The sequence below is a fragment of the Bombus flavifrons genome, chromosome 6 (genome assembly GCF_040668555.2).
Source record: "Bombus flavifrons isolate JBK064 chromosome 6, iyBomFlav1_principal, whole genome shotgun sequence".
Lineage (NCBI taxonomy): Eukaryota > Metazoa > Arthropoda > Insecta > Hymenoptera > Apidae > Bombus > Bombus flavifrons.
Genome location: NC_138447.1, coordinates 11,241,583 through 11,258,093, shown reverse-complemented (window position 1 = coordinate 11,258,093; position 16,511 = coordinate 11,241,583). Strand labels below are relative to the sequence as shown.

The 16,511-nt window shown below is 41.8% G+C and overlaps 1 protein-coding gene across 3 annotated transcripts in view; it reads right to left on the bottom strand.

Moving 5' to 3' along the window:
- The window catches only part of LOC138180988 (cell adhesion molecule Dscam2), a 174,710-nt gene that overhangs the window by 105,887 nt on the left and 52,312 nt on the right, over positions 1–16,511 (bottom strand). The window lies entirely within an intron of this gene.

Genomic DNA, 16,511 nt, shown 5'->3' with positions numbered 1-16,511 from the left:
CGAACGTCTCTGTTCTTGCGGGATAAAACCGATCTCGCGTTGAGTACATATAGTTTCCCGTATAGCTCCTCGAAGTTGAAATAGGACCATTGGAAACTTTAGTAAAATTTAATGAACGAACTTTATGATGACAAAGTTTATCAAGTGCTCAAGGTATTATACACATGTAATTAATAATTTGTGTTTCTTCTTCTATTTGTACCTATCATTCATTACATCTCGTCTCTGATATTTTCTGTACGGATTTCTGTAGCAGTAACTTATGTTCTCATTACATACACATGAACTACGTTACAGACATTTTCTCTGATTTCAAACCAAATGAATTGCGTGACCATGTATGGTATATGTTTCGATGAATGAAACTCTATAATTTATCTCTGTGATATAATATAACGATATATAACGTATTAAATAAATTAAATAACTTTAATATACCTAACCGTCTATGTATTTAGTGATAACTTGAATAGCAATAAAATAACTTTATGTCATAGCGTTCTAATCTTTGCACGTGTCCCTAATTCGATAGTTGAGTCAAATACTACCATTCCTCTTGTAAAAAGATAATTCATCATCCGGAGCATTTACGCGAGACAATTCCATTCATTTCATCGGAATACCAAAACGCGAGTCGTCGTGTGAGAAAATCGATCCACCCCTTCGATGCACGCGATGCGATTCGCAGTAGGAAGATGCAGCATTCTTCGTCGCGAAAAATTCCTATTACCCGCCGGGGAATTTTCATTTTCTCGAATACTTTCGCGTTATTTCTATTTCCGCAAAGTCCTCATCTTTCTCTTTTTTTCCTTTTCTTACATCTATCTGTAGTGGCCTCATCGTTCGATTTGACCGCGTTTTCTGACAGAGCGAAATAATATATCAGCAGCCAAGCGATCGTGTACTCGGAGATCCTGGTATTCTCCACGAGGTCTTGGGTGACCCGTTATTTATAGTGGATTGAAATTCGAAGACTGCGACGCGCCGTGGAATTTCATTAAAATTATGACTTAGATATTGGAACGCGACGAAAGCGCGCGCGTGAAGGCTCGTTTACGGAACGTGAATTGACTCGGCAAGTCTATGCCGTGGCATCTCTCTCTCTCTCCCTCTCTCTCTCTCATTCTCTCTCTCATTCTCTCTATCTATCTATCTATCTGTCTATCTATGTCTCTCTGCCTCTATATATATACATGTTAGAATGTATACCTGTATGTATGTACAGAATGCATGCTTTTGTGACAACGTCGCTGTATAGTGTGCGCGGACTTATACAAAGTTTCCTAGTCTGTTTTTGAAATCGTTGAGTCCATACGCAGCCTCTTTGTGGGCGCAACGATATGATCACGTTTAGAAGTCTCCTTTACCGCAGATACGTAAAAATCCTATTTTATTTATATTTATAATCCGACAGTTTAATATTGCAAAACTCGACGTAAAGAGCATTACCTTTGCGGAAGAGGATAATTACGTAGCTGACTTTGTTGGACTTGATACTAATCCTCCGCGTTTCAAGATCTTGACAGAGAGCATTTTACTTTAAAGAAGTTTGATAGAGACAATTTACGATTTATCGAAATTGTTAGAAACATCTACGAACTGGTAGGGTTTGCTAGAAGTACCTCTGTTCTGATTGGGTTTAATACGGATCACTTCGAACCCGTAGAATTCGCTCGAGTTACTTCTGAAGTTTCTAAGTTTCCGATTCGGAGGTTTTGGGGATTTTACGGTTGTTAGTGTTCTTTGCCAGACCGTAGCATTATCAAAACCTACAGATCATCGAAACCTAAAGAAGATCGTCGAAAACCTAAGATTATTATGCTTCCAAAACTATCCAGATGCTTGAATTACTGCGGTACTTAGGATCGCGGAGGTTGTCGAAATGTGAGAACATTCAGAGTTCCTGGGATTTTGGAATTCTTTCATAACTTCGAGTTCTACACCGAGTTCCACGAATTAACTGTAGTCTATGGATCTGACGCGTTACCAACAACGTTGCAGGATGCTCGTTCTAATTTTCTAAATCCACCTGATATAATACTAATTCAATGCTTTATGCTCTGATTTGTCCTGTACTCCGATTTTCTGAATCCAAGGTATTCTTAAATACTCGCTATATAGATTCAATCAACTTCCGCGAGGCTAAAATTATTCTAATTAATTGAATGTTGCGTATTTTAATTTTCCGAATGCAAGTTAGCTCCAGCCAAGACTCTATAAACTCGATATGTGGATTCGATCAACTTCTCCGAAGTTAAAACGCCCCGCAAAACAATCACTGCAAACCTCAGATGATGCCAATTGAATTTTACAAATTAGAAAAAGCTGTGATCGACTTTTAGAAACTCGAGATAAGCAAACGTTTATTGATACGGGTTTGAAGTGTTCTATTTCGAGGCATGCGAGTTCGATACGATTTATATTCTGTCCCACGAGTCCGACGTTGCGTATAACGAATCCCACGAGTCCGATGTTGTTTGTATTAGATTATAGAGATTCGCGGATAGCTGTATCAGGTTCAATTAATCTGAGAGTGTCTATAACTAGTTTCACGAGTCTGAAGCCATCCATATCGACTCCCATGTGCCCCGGTAGATCTATAAAAGATCCTATAAATTCCTACTTGTTAAATTCTATCAAATTTTACTACAAATGTAATATCTTACTTCAAAGATAAAACGCAACAACCTATTGCCTATCGTTACGAATTAATAAAATAAATAAATAAAAAAAAAGAAGATTCCTGTAGAAAGTTCGATTGTATTCAACGTTATTTATATTAAAGCTGTTTCGTTCAATGCGCCGTCGTCTATAACGCTTACATGGCATTGAAGATACGCAAAAGATAATACACACAAGCGAATTTAAGCGCTATCCAATCTAGGTGAATCGTAAGCGTATACATCTCGTATATCTTGTGAGAAAAAGAGAGAGGAATTTCTAGTTTACGAGGCTGGATAAATATATTTTTACACCGGGCAAGATCACTGACCGAATAGAGGCAGCAGTAACCCGGCCCTCGGGCTATTCGCGGGGAATCCGCACCGTTTCACTTTATCGCCCCGTTGTCAGGCTATCCTGAAAATACGGAAACGTCACTGTACCCTTGGGGGTTTCTTCGTGGCAGTCAAGCCCGCAGCGGTGGAACGAAAATATAAACTCTAAGCTAGTAGAGAAAAAGCTGGCTTTGGGACGAAATTCGTGGGGAAATTTTCCTGAAAATCGTACATGAGCCATCCTATTAAAGGTATCGCGCAGCCTTTATCAAACCGTTTAGAAAACCACAAATCCCATCTTCTCTGTATGCCAATATACTATTAGAATTTTTTGATATTTGCCAATATTTTATATCAGTCGTTGCGTTGGCTCGAAATTTCTTTTCCTTCTTTTTCCCTCTCTCTTGCTCTCCCGTTATCCTCCATTTTGTGCTCCTATTACTAAATGCACCTAAGAGAATATAAAATTTCGTTTCGAGAGTTTCGACACGCCTTTATACGAACGTGTATACACGCACTGGTCGTCAATGCGCAGCTAACTTTCGCAGAGTGTACACTACTTCAAACTCGTTATCGGACAACGAGTTTTTCTAATCTACCAACTGAACGTTTTGCATTTTAACGACATACATGGAAAAAGAGAGAAAAAAACAGGCAGTTAATATATCAAAGCGTGCATTATTAAACGAACAAGGGGATTTTCTCCGTTATAATCCCTGTAAAAAGGTTCTCGTTCTCGTTGAATTTTATAGTAAGGCGGAAAAGGGAAATAAAATTATCCGTCTAACTTTCCGTAAGCGATGTTCTCTGTTTAATGTTCATAAACAATTTCCAGACACGAATGCTCACTGTGATCCTGTAGCTTTCTACTTGGTACGGTATATTTGTTTTTCAACTGGCGAATCGTCTAAATAATGAAGTTTATGCAGCTGCAATACTTCCTATGAAACACATTGATGAACGGGGCTCGCGTGCTCCTTTTTACTTTTCCTTCGCCCCACCTGCTCACTCTCCGGAGTGGAGAAATAAAAACCAGAAGTTGACAAAGAAACGGAACCAAAAGGGACGCCGGCGAAATTTTCTCGCGTCGAACTCCGTCACGAGTGTTTTATCGAAAAGTTCGGGGTAACCGAGTTTCAATTGTCGAAAAGAGAATACCATATTTCCAACGCGACTTGACTCAGCTAACGGTGGCCGTAACACGAGAGTAAGTATCCATCCGACTAATTCATTGCTTAACTTTCCGAAGTGGCTGCTAGTCGCTGTGTAACAATGTCTCGAGCGTAATAAGAGAGCCGGAGGAATATTAACCCGTCTGCCGTCCAGAGAAAATATTTATCACGAGCTGCTCGTTTACTCGTACCATCGGAGTTTTCAAGGAAAAGTTCAAATCCCTTCGCAAATTGCGTGCGAGGATATAATCAAACAAGAGACTGAATAGTTATGCGACGCGAGCTCGCTGATTTATAGCCCCGTAGCAGCAGGGGGAAAGAATATCAATGAAATTTGTGTAGAAATATCTTCTGTATCCTGAGTAAAACGTTGTATTTGAAAAAACGCTGACATGTAATTGTAACAAAATTGTAGAAACGGTGGTACATGGTTAAATTGGGTTTGTTGAACATCGCGGTTGTTGGGTTGTGTGTTTTTCGCGTACGCTGGAAAGAAAAGTTTAGGAAGCAAGCATCGGAAACTTGGGAAAGGAGTTACAGGTCTTGAATCGAGAAATATAATTTTATAAAGCTCAAAGAGAAGAATTTGATCCATGAACAAAATTGACGCTCCATATTGCCAAAGTCAATGTGCCGAAGTTTGACGGAAGACGATAGAAAACAACGATGGAGGAAAATTTCAAGAACATAGGTTATAGGGGAACAGGTTGTCGCAGCGACGTTAAACTCGCAGTAAAATTTCACTAAGGCGGATCTTGTCAACGAAATAGAAGAGAGGCGGACAAAATCTTTGCTGTCCCTCGTGGATTCGAATTGGTAACGCTCAAGGACTAAATTTTTCAAACTCGACTGGAATTATTCGATGGCTGTAAACGCTCTCATTGCATATCATATGCTTGTCGGCGAATATGAGCCTTGAGGATAGGCCACTCTCGTTGGTAGAAAAACACAACTACAACCAAGAGACACAAAATTTATAGACAAAGTGGCCGAGCCAAGGAAAAAGAGCTACGATAGAAGAAAGCATATATAACCTGAGATGAAATCTATCGGGACGTAACCTTGTAAACGTGATGCCAATCAACATCGAGCTAACATCCCAATAACCGAGCGAGTGGATAGTTTATAGACGATCTATCGTTATCGATGCTCGTCGGATTTTAAAACTGTCTTCCTGAAACGAATGAAAAACGCGGAAGATTCGATAGGAAAAGGCAGTTTTTAAATAGCAGCACGCGCCTCTATTGCGAGCGTCCGACCGATTGTACGCAAGTCCTCTTGTAAAGTCTGATAAAAAAGGAAACATCAGTCCGAACGTTTTCAACGATTGGAACAATTTTTTCCTTTTTGCTTTTGTTGTTTTCTTTTTTATTTTTCTTTTTTTTCGCAATGTTTCGTATGAGAACGCGAGGATCCATTGTCACGGAAGTCGTGTGCAATTCCCAGCGGACAGCGAGAATGCAATAACGTCAGTACGCTAATGTTCGCGGAAATAATGTATTGCTGCTGGTAGTGTAAATTTCGCCCACTAGCTGGTCGATACAACGTAAATATGCGTTAAGGGGAAAGCTGAATGGTGGTACAGAGGAGGCATGGTTCGCGTTCGTGTACGTTCGTCCGTATCAATGGCCACGGTTAATATGTGTGAACGCGACGCTGTAAATGTGTGAACGCGAAGCGCAAGTCAGCGGGAAGATGAGAGGATGTGTAGGGGTTGAGGGGGTGTGCGTGGTGTAATGGCCTGCTACCGAGGGTGCATTAAGGCGGTTTATGTACGCGAAGAGGTATGAGGTCTTTTAACCCAACTCAAATGCTGGTTTCATTGAAACCGTAGTGGTATATTCCAGGTGTAGCATTATGTCCAATAATCAATTTGGATGGTTCATTAAAATGACGTCAAAGTCGACCGAACGAATTGCGATTATAGATATCGCGTCGTATTAATTCGGGCAGGATGCACCCTCTCGTTACCGCGGAAAATAACGAGATACTAAGGTCCAAATATGATAGGGGATAAAAATACATATAATGGAGAATACGACCATTTCATAATAATTCGAATGCGGTAACTCTATATTCACCTAGATCGATCCCGTTTCATTAACAGTGCAATTAGAGATACGCGAAGTACTCAATTTCAAAGGTATTTTGTGTCAAAGCGTGAAGCGACTTGCTATTTTCCATCTCTTTCGATCGTCACTAATGCTCGTACGGATTAATAACGGCAAATGGCGTTACACAAATCGGCTCTGTGGCGATGACGAGTTTAACATCCTAAACACAAATCCTACAGATGCTAGTTAAAAGTCTCTGTTTCCATGTAAAAACACGGCCCACGTTATCAACAGGCGGATTATTACACAGGATTAAAAAATGGAACGTAATTAGAGCCATCGAGTGCGATCGAACCGTTGAATTCAGCGTAGAACGAGTTCTGCTTACAATCTCGGATCCTGACAAAAGAAGAAAAGTTACAGCAAAAGACGTCGGGATCTTTTCTATTAAATCGTTACGAGGCTTTTGTTGCGCCGACACAATGGACAAAACAGAGATAAAAGAAAATGAATGGACGGCGTGTCATTTGCAGGGAATGATGATGCACTCTCACGGTAGGTGCATTAAGGTGGTTTATGCACGCGAAGAGGATCATCCACTTTCAAGGCTCGCGTCACTGTCTCTCTGAAACCGCGACGGATTATGAAGGTAGTAAAACGTTTAAATCGATAACCGGCTGAAGTCGTTCACCGCAGGGACCTCGTCTTAGGTTCGCGACAGAAAATTGTTTTCCATCGTTCGTCGCTAAAGATAAATCGATGTTTCTACGTCGTGTTTGAATATTGCATGAAAGGTCTACAAACGATCATCGATACATTTTCAGCGAGTGCGAGTGCACCAACAATCCAAAGAATCAAACGTGACAAACCAAATGAGTTATTTACTGCCCTTTTTGTATGCCATCCACATACGCGATAAATCACATTTTGAAAATATTTTCGACAACGAAATTTTATGACGAGCAGATTTTATCATCTGCGATAAACGATTCCGTTCGACGTTCGTTGAGTATGAGTATGACAAAATCAACAACGTGACTGATAATCGATTCGTAATTTACAGTTATCGAAAAGTGCCAAACGGTGACTAACGAGCCCATGTTTCTTACGCGCAGGCTGTTTTGCTCAACGGTATCAGACATAATGTCAAACGAGTACAGCGGATGTCTACGAGAAAAGCGAAAATCCACTTAGAGAGCTGAAAAGTTATGAAGGAGCGCGTGATTTATGCTTACAGAGAGCTTCATACCCTTTGAGATCTCGTAATCGCCTTGCGCGACGATGGCCGATGATAAATACGTAGCAAAGCGTTTAAATCAATAAACGCGTTACTCGTTCTCACGAATTAATCCTATGCGCACCATTTTTCTCCTCCGACACGGTTCGAATAGCGTGCTTCCTTTGTGTATTCGGTTGACGAGAACGATGAATTTATTAAACGTTACATCATACGGCAAAAGGTTTGCTGATTCATCTTCGCCCGATTCAATGCACTACACGCCTGCCCGCTTTTGCGAAGCTACCAATCATAATTCGAAGCTGCACCAGAGAATATCGAACGAACACGGTGTATAACTCAGTGGAGATACCCCCCTCCACCAAAAAAAGGGCGGTCTCGAGCCCGGACAGATCGGAGCTTATTCTAATTTATATTGGCACGAATTAAAGGATTACGTTATAACCGAGAGTGAATTATGGGCCACGTTATATCCGTTCCGATATATCGATCCGACGCCAACGGCCAAAACCGTGGCCGATACATTTCGTCGTGGAACACTTTTAACTCCGCGCGCTCCGCGGCCGTGCGCCACACGAACGATTACACACATAGACTAGCGCGTTATATTTTCCTGGAATTAAACACGAGACGAGCATGTGTTACCTTCCATCAGACCTTTATTTGCCGTGCGTTCGCCGGGTAAATTGAAAACAAATTAAATTCCTGAAACTGATTGTGCGCCGTGCCTCTATACAATTAATGTAAAACTGTCCTGTAATCCGGCCGGTTCGGGATGTAAATACGGAATATAACTACTTGAAACAAAAAATTCCTGTCCGTGCTGCTGTTTGGTTGCCCGCTATTCTGGAAAGGCGAACGAAATAAAGGTCGATCTGTTTCCATTATCTCGTTCGTCCATCGAAAGAATATGCTGTAGGAATTGCAGATTCGTCCACGTTCATTTCAATTGCAAATGAACCATCCACGACGGTTACATCGTCGAAAAGCACGCCCGCCGTTGTCAACACTGTCTCTCTACTTTTTTTAGAAACATGGAAATTTGAGCGACAACCGAAACGTTTTGTTCCAAGCAAAGAGTAGAATCGTCGACCAATAGATCTCTAAATACCTGTCGTATTCTTCTAATTCCTATTTCGAAAGTTCGTAGTTTTCTCGCGGCTTGTCATCTTCGATTACAGCGAAAAACCGAAGGCTAGTTTGCCACCGAATGCGTCAAATTTTCACTGCCTCCAAGATGCGCATTGAAAACCATACAGTGGAACAATAGCTACCTACCTTCCAACGAGAAAACCGGCATTGTCCCCGTAAACGTTGTATTCTCTGGAGGTGTGTGAAGAAAGGAACGAAGACAATATACACGATTCGACTTGCATTCTGCTTTTCACGAAACACGCTCTTGTACCTTCCTAAACCCAGATGGATCGAGCCGTTTTAGAGCGATAAAAATTTCTCTTTGAATCTTCATTAAACCCGTGTAAAACTAACTCCCTCGTATATAAACTTTTGCAATGAGTCTTATCGATAAATTTTAGAACAGATAATGCAATTTGGCAGATACAGTTCAGCTAGGCTTAGTTCAACTTTAGCTACAAGCAGGGACACGACGGAGAAGATTCGAAGCCAACAGAGAGAGAGAGAGAAAGCTCCAGCTCGCAGAACGCTGCAATTCCCAACTGATTAGCAAAGTTAAACTGTTTCAATGCTGGATAATACTTAGACCGGTGACTAGATCCAGAAACTTGGCGTGTTGACACCGTTCGTTCAAACTCCACCGAAAATATGAATGTCCTCGACCATAGCCGTCTTGCCTATTAAGCGTCCTCGTTCCTTCTCAAACGAGAAAAGAAAAAAAGGAAGAAGAGAGGAATAAAAGAGAGAAATAAAAGATAGAAGAGGGTGGACGATGAGCGCGGCAAACAGCCAGATCGGCTACAACCAGCCGCTCGTTTTTCGCTCGAGAGCCGTCAATGTGTGCATATACGTGCGTATGTGTGCACACATACCCGCTCAATCTTCTCCAATTAAATTCTATTGGAATTGGTGCAAATGCCAATACCGGCCGGGCGGGAGCATTCATTGTGTTGAGATAATGAGGGGCTGCGCGCGAGGAAAGCGTACAGCTTAACGGATAGAATACGGTATACCGGAACTATGCTGTGCCATACCGGCTACGCTATAGCCAGGAAGCCGATAATGCTATATCGCGATGCGTACTCCAGGGGCCAGACCGTAGAACGTCGTCTACTCTGAGTTTATTATGCTGCATTATGCCGCGGTATGCTATATTACGGATACGGTATGTCGTTCTAAGGACACCCCGTGCTACGAGAGACATCGCCACGTTACGTTAACCCGGGGCACCTTCTCTTACGTTATAGCGGTTTAATTGCGAGCGTATCGCGTGCACGTGTTGTACTGCTTGATGATGGAAACTTCGTACGTTCTCATGGCTTTCCAATATTGTTTGCCCTGGCTATCGATTACACGACGCCGTAATATCTCATCTTTGACGCTAACATAATCCTGATACGAATTCATTCAGATTTCGCAAACGTACGCTTCAACCGTAACTTCATAATTTTGTCACGGAGTTATTAAAAGTATGATAATTAGAAAAATCCCAAGCGAAAACCTCCGCGTAAATCCTTTTGCACGATGTCGTATTTAGTCCGCCTCTAATACATTAATTCGCAGTTACTTTAACTCGCATCTCGTAGGATTCGTAAATGAGTTTACTCTCTTAATTATATGATTTGAAAGACCAGCGGCGCGGCATACGGAACCGCTTCCGTGCCATGCATTTCGAAGTATATCGTGCAAATATTATGTATGATTTTGAAAAAGTCGCGTCTTTTGTGTGACTAAACGTCGAGAAACGCCACGGAAGAGACTCTTTCGCAGAGAGAGCTTTGACAAATTTTCAAGTGGGATCGACGCGTGAGAAGAGACTAGGGGCGGTCTTTAGTCGAACAACTTTTTCCTCTCCAACTACCAACGAAGAATTTCTGACCGATCGATCCTTCGAATTAGTTCTGGATGCATTTAGCGGAGAGAACCAGGCAGATCTGTTCTTCCCGACCAATCTCCTCGAGTCGCAAAGTATGGAGCGCTATCTCCGTTTTTCGACTTTCCAACCGTTTCGACAATAACGCAAATTACAAAACTCCAGTCCCGAGCCGTTACCAACTTTTACCGTATCTCCGCGAATAACTTCGTTAATTTTGCGTGGAACGAAGGTTATATCCAGCGAATACCAAGGAATGCAGAATCATGTTTCACTAGCTCTCCTCCTCTGCTCCGCCTCCGCCTTACTGACTCCTTCCATTCTCCAAAATCGTTTCTCAGATAAGGCAAAATTTCATTGCGATTTTCAAAAGTATTCCGCTCATTATCGTTGTTCCACCATCCTATCTATAAGGTTCGATCTTCGCAGACATCTTCTTTCGATCGATTTCCCAGCACGAATCTGAGTCCAACATCGAATAATCGGATTTCGCTTATCGTTATTGCGTAAAGGACTATCTTTGCCCAGTTTGAGGAATGAAAATATTTATTAATTCCCGCGATATACTATCTTTGAAATACCCTATGTAATTCCCTATTAAAATTAGTCACGTTGCTTACTCGAGTCCTACGGGACGTGCTTATTTTTGTTCCTTGCAGATGCAAATTACAGACGTGGTTAAGCCCACAGCTTTGCGTCGCGTATAATCGAAGTACAGGACAATGTCAATTAAATACGCAACGCGATAACGATCACTGATTTTATCGGAGGGAAACAGAAGAAGAAGCTACGATCGATGTTAATTCCGCGATAGTTTACTTCCTGTTTCCATTACGCTTGTAATAAAATTCATATCAATCGAAAGCTTAGTTAATACGGTATTCGTTCTCATTAAAAAGGATCTTGTTACGAGTATTTGGTAACAACCGTGTACAACGTTAAGGTCTATGTATATCGCATTGAAATTGATTTATTATTGAAATCGATAGAAAGACCAGTCGTTTCCAGAATCTCCACTAATTTGACTATATACAAACGATGAACCAATTATTATTTAATTAATCTTTATCGTGTACATGATTCAAAGAGTATACATTATTAATATTAACATATTAATATTATTTACTTGTTATTATCAACGTGATAAACCCTTCGTTAGAGTACGTGTACAGTTACATATATATGACATGAAATAAAATTACACGTAGCAAAAGAAAAACAGGAAAGATTAATTCACACGAGATTATGCAAACGATTTTAACAGTTATATACGACGATGTGAGCAGAGTGGTTGAAGGTAGTTAAAGAAACAAGAGGAAAAGTTAATCTTGTTGCAGAAATTGTTTGCATTTACAAGTAGACAATTAAGATAGTTATATTGACCATAAAGCGTGCAATGTGTTCCAGGCGTAAAGAGAGCACGAAGTCTTATACGACAGGCTGGAGTACTAAAACTAAATTTGTAAAATGAAGATTAATGGAAGATGCTCGAAACCACAACTCGCTATTAAACGATATTAATCGTTCAAGTTGACAATTGCGAAGAATACGGATAAAAAAAAAATACAAGAATTCGCTCTACCAAATCACTACAGGATCGTTTCTCAATCATAGTCGCAACTTTTCGGCCTGCCTCAATGTATTTCCGAAACTGGCAAATAAATCGAGCTCCCGATTACACGCATGTGCGGCAGCCAGTGCCGCTTGTTTTGCAGGCTTACTTTCGAGATGGGCCAGCAACTTTCCAGACTAAAGAACGAGTGTACTCGGAACTGGCAGACAGAGCGGGGGTAGAGCAATGGCAAATGGCATAAGTTGGCCCGAGTAAACTCACCTGCTATTCTCCAAGGCTGGAAAATACGTGCACACCGGGGGAACTGGAAAAGGACTGCGGAGAGGAAGTACGTCGGTCGAAGAGGACCAAGAGAACAGAAAATAGCTGTGTACACTACTGTATACGTATATGTATATAGATACGTACACAAATACATGTATTCGTACTAGATGAATGTAAATTTCAAGAACCAGGCAGGAATTGAGCAGTGTCCACTCTGCATGCCGCATGGAAAACTTTTGTTGAGCGTACTATGTAATGTCCTTTAACTCTTCGAATCTCCACCACAGCCGCTATCATCCCCCTCACGGCTACGGGTACCACTACCCCCACGGGTTCGTCAGTTTTCAAGCGTCCAGCATCCGTGCACGGGTAACGCGCACGTTGGTGAAAATAGTTTTGGACGAGTTAACAAAACGACGCCGAGAGTTTCGAGGCTAGCGCCGATTTACCGCCGGCCAGACGCTCACCCTTTCGCTTTGCATGCTTATTTCCACGGCTTTGCCCCGTTTCGTGCGACTACTTGCTTGCGTTTAATCGCTAGAGATAAGAGTTCATGACGGAGATAGAAGGATTAGACAGGCAGCTAACGAGATTAAATCAACAGACCGCCACCGCTTTCGGAAGCTCGCTGATATCGGACAATGCTACTCGGACGGACTTGTCGTAATCAACGGATATCGTTTTAATCACAGTCGCACGAATCAAGATGCTGCTATAGGGATATACTTGACCTTATATCGTTCTATGTAGCTACGGATGGAATTTCCAGATTTGATTCGAACAGTTGGTAAAGCGGAGGTTTTCGCAGAAAATACGAGAATACAGAAATATATACGTAGGTATATATATAGAATGTAATCGAACGTGTCACAAGCAAACAAGAATATTAATAGTTGTCTAATTTGTTTTACCGTATTCAGAAATAAAACGATAACTCGAAAACCGTTTAAACTCTACTGGGAAAATATTGATCCACGATAAATGCTTCCATTAATGTGTATGAAATATTTGTAGCGTGAGAGCGGTGCAAATATTACACGAATCGTTCGACCGAATCGGGTCGTATAAATTCATGGCATAAAAATTTCTCATGGTAAATCGTTCCATAGGTATCGTGTATCATCGTCGCTTCAAGTATCGAAACGCGTGCTCATATATTTCGATTGTTCTTTTAAAAAAGGTAAAAATAGTAAACAGAGACGGCGAATGAGACCAAATGACGCATTCTCGGATCAGAGTGTTGGTAATTTGAATTTGCATGTCCAACGTCGAAAAATGATTCGCGTGTCAGTTCCGTGATTGAAACGTTACGTTCGGAAACACAAACGTTCGACGGCCATTTATTTCGATCTTTGCCTCGGTATTGACGAGTTAGTTACCATCCGTGCATGTATAAACCTTCACGTACAGAGGGGTTCATTCGACGCGAGTAATAAGAAGTGACGTGTAATTTCGCTCGACCTACATTTTACTAGCGATTCACTAGACGCACGACGTTTTAAGAGTCTCGCCCCTCGAATGTAACATTGATCGTCCCTCCATCGAAACCTCTTATTCGCATCTGCCGCATCGCACTTTTTATTTTCTCTTTTCCTTCCTTTCTGCGCTCTCTTCTTTCCCTTCTCTGTTTCTTTTTTCACAAGGCGATGCCCGTATCATCGAATCGCGCCACAAGGAACGAACGAAATTAATAAATCCATCGACTTCGAGTCCCGTTGTTTGATGTCGCAATCAGAAGATTAATTAATCCGTCGTCCCCCGTAATTACGTTCCCACGATTGTCGGTCAACCACCATTGAGAGAGTTTTCGAACGACCACGGCGACCGATAAAAGTTACAGAAATAATGGCTCGAACCCTGGAATGGTAGATCGATGAATATTTTACGGCCCTGGAATGGCACATAACGGACGCTTGCAACGCTTTCATCGTCCGCAAATATTACCCCGAATCTGGATGGTATGTCGGCCGTGTACACCGTTACGTTGGTCACTAGGTGTCGATGACAGCCGTCCGAATGATGGTGACGTTGTATTCGAGCGAATACCCGACGAAAATCACGTTTTGACCATAGCGAGAAGCATAGCGACCACCGACGAGACCGAGCGGAAAGAAATAGCAAGTCCCATAGAAAAGGGAGCGTAAATTTAAAATTAAAGGGAAAAACGGTGCTCGCGCTTCTTACAAGTCGACATCGGATAAGAGGGCCAGGTGGAAATTCTTTTTCTCGCGCGAATTACTTCGGCTCGTTTTCTCTCTCTTCTTCTTTCGTTTTACCTTTAACTACATTTAGCAATGGAGAGATCGCCGAGAGACGACGCGATTAAATGAAAATTGCCCACGCTTGTCTATGGAGGATCAGCCGGAATAGGATTAGGTGTCCTTTACAGCGTTTCAGGATTTACGCTTTTTCAATTAAGGACATTTAGTCGGACGACTGTCCGTGAAACACGATGCAAAATTATCTCGCAAGGAAAACGTTCGTCGAGGAGAAACTAATATAAGTAACTATACCGGAAACCTCTTTAGATTACATTATACGTAAATTCGCTGTCCCAGACTGTACGGAACTTGCACGTTCATTGTTTTAAAACCACTCTACTACCGACACCCTGTTCCTCCGTAAAAGTTCGCTCGATTTTCCTATAAAAAACTCGCAACGAAACTCCAACAACCAACCCACGGAACATGCGCGTTAATCTAATCGTGAATTTTACACGTGCAACAATTATCGTTCGCCTGTCTAATGCACTCGCTAACTTCTTGCGTTCGTTTGCATAATGCAACTGGTCCTTTGAAGTCGAGGAAACAATCGGAATTAGCGATCGAGAACACATCGGATCGTATTGCATTGTCTAGAAAGCGACGAAATTCGCGATTACTCTTGTGTATCATAAAACCCAACGCGGTAGTCCCGCCGTTTTACAACTGTCGTTCTCGAAGTGCGGTACGACAAAGCGGTTACCAAAGTCACGATTTATCGGACAAAAGTTTGCTCCGTTAAAACGATTGAAACGAAAGACCGGGGGAATTCGATTTGCGAAACTCGCTTCAAACTCGCTACGGAACTACCAACTTCGCACGCTCTGGCCAAGAATTCGATTTTCTTTTTACAATCATACGCACCAACGATATTCTTTCGCGTTAACGTGTTTGCCATTTAACGCGCGTTAAATTAAAATCCTTGTTGTTGTTCGACCAGTCGTTAAAATGCCACGGTAGCCTGTAACGCCGCGCGAGCGAACGACAATCACTCTTTTTTACACGAGATTAATTTGAAAAATGTAACGAGAAGAAAGAAACGCCGCGAGTTTAGAACGTGCGAAAGACACGAGCCAACAGCTACGAACAAAAACCTGACACGATGAAAAAGAAACTCGCATGGACGATAAACATCGTCGAAAAAGATGTCTTGGCTGTTTGAGAAATAAACGAGACCGCCCTGACGCGTTAGACTACTGACTGTGACGTTAATTAATCATACGAGAGACGGCGAGTTACTTGACTCTGATAAATTATCGCTACCGGAGGAATTAGCTTTCACGACGGATAAATTTCATATCTGCCTATCTATTCAGGATCGTTCGTTCTTTTTCCATAATCTTGCCGTTCCGGCGAAAAGAAACGGAATGCGGCAATGATGCATCATCGATACGAAAGCCTAGCTAACGAGGGACCCGTAACACTTTATTCTCTAAAACTTTCAAGCGGTAAAATGAAACTATTAGATCACACGTTAGAAAAAACGAAACGTTCGCAAAATTAATCGATTACTATTGTACTACGTTACGATCGAACGTTCAATTTCGCCTAAACGCATGAAACCGTGTGCATCATCAAGAAATCATGACGCAGCGATTTTGTATTGTCGAATGCACCTGAACCGTGGCCCATATACATGGGCCGCGAGTCGGTTATCACTAACGTTTACGTAGCGTTGATAACGCACGCTTCATGCACGAAACTCCACGAGGTGGAACCAAGATAAATGAGCGAAATTCCGATGGGTCCAATGCATTTTGTCTCGCGCGTCATTAGTCAACGCTTTATCGAAAGCGTACCACCGACTCGAAGAGGATCGATCCAACGTCCCCAAAAAAAGCTTTTCCATAATCCACTTGCTTGCATCTCGCGTTAACGATAAAACGAAAGAACGGAGAAGGAGGAACGTAAAAAAGCAGAAACGGAGGAGACGAAAAATATACAGAC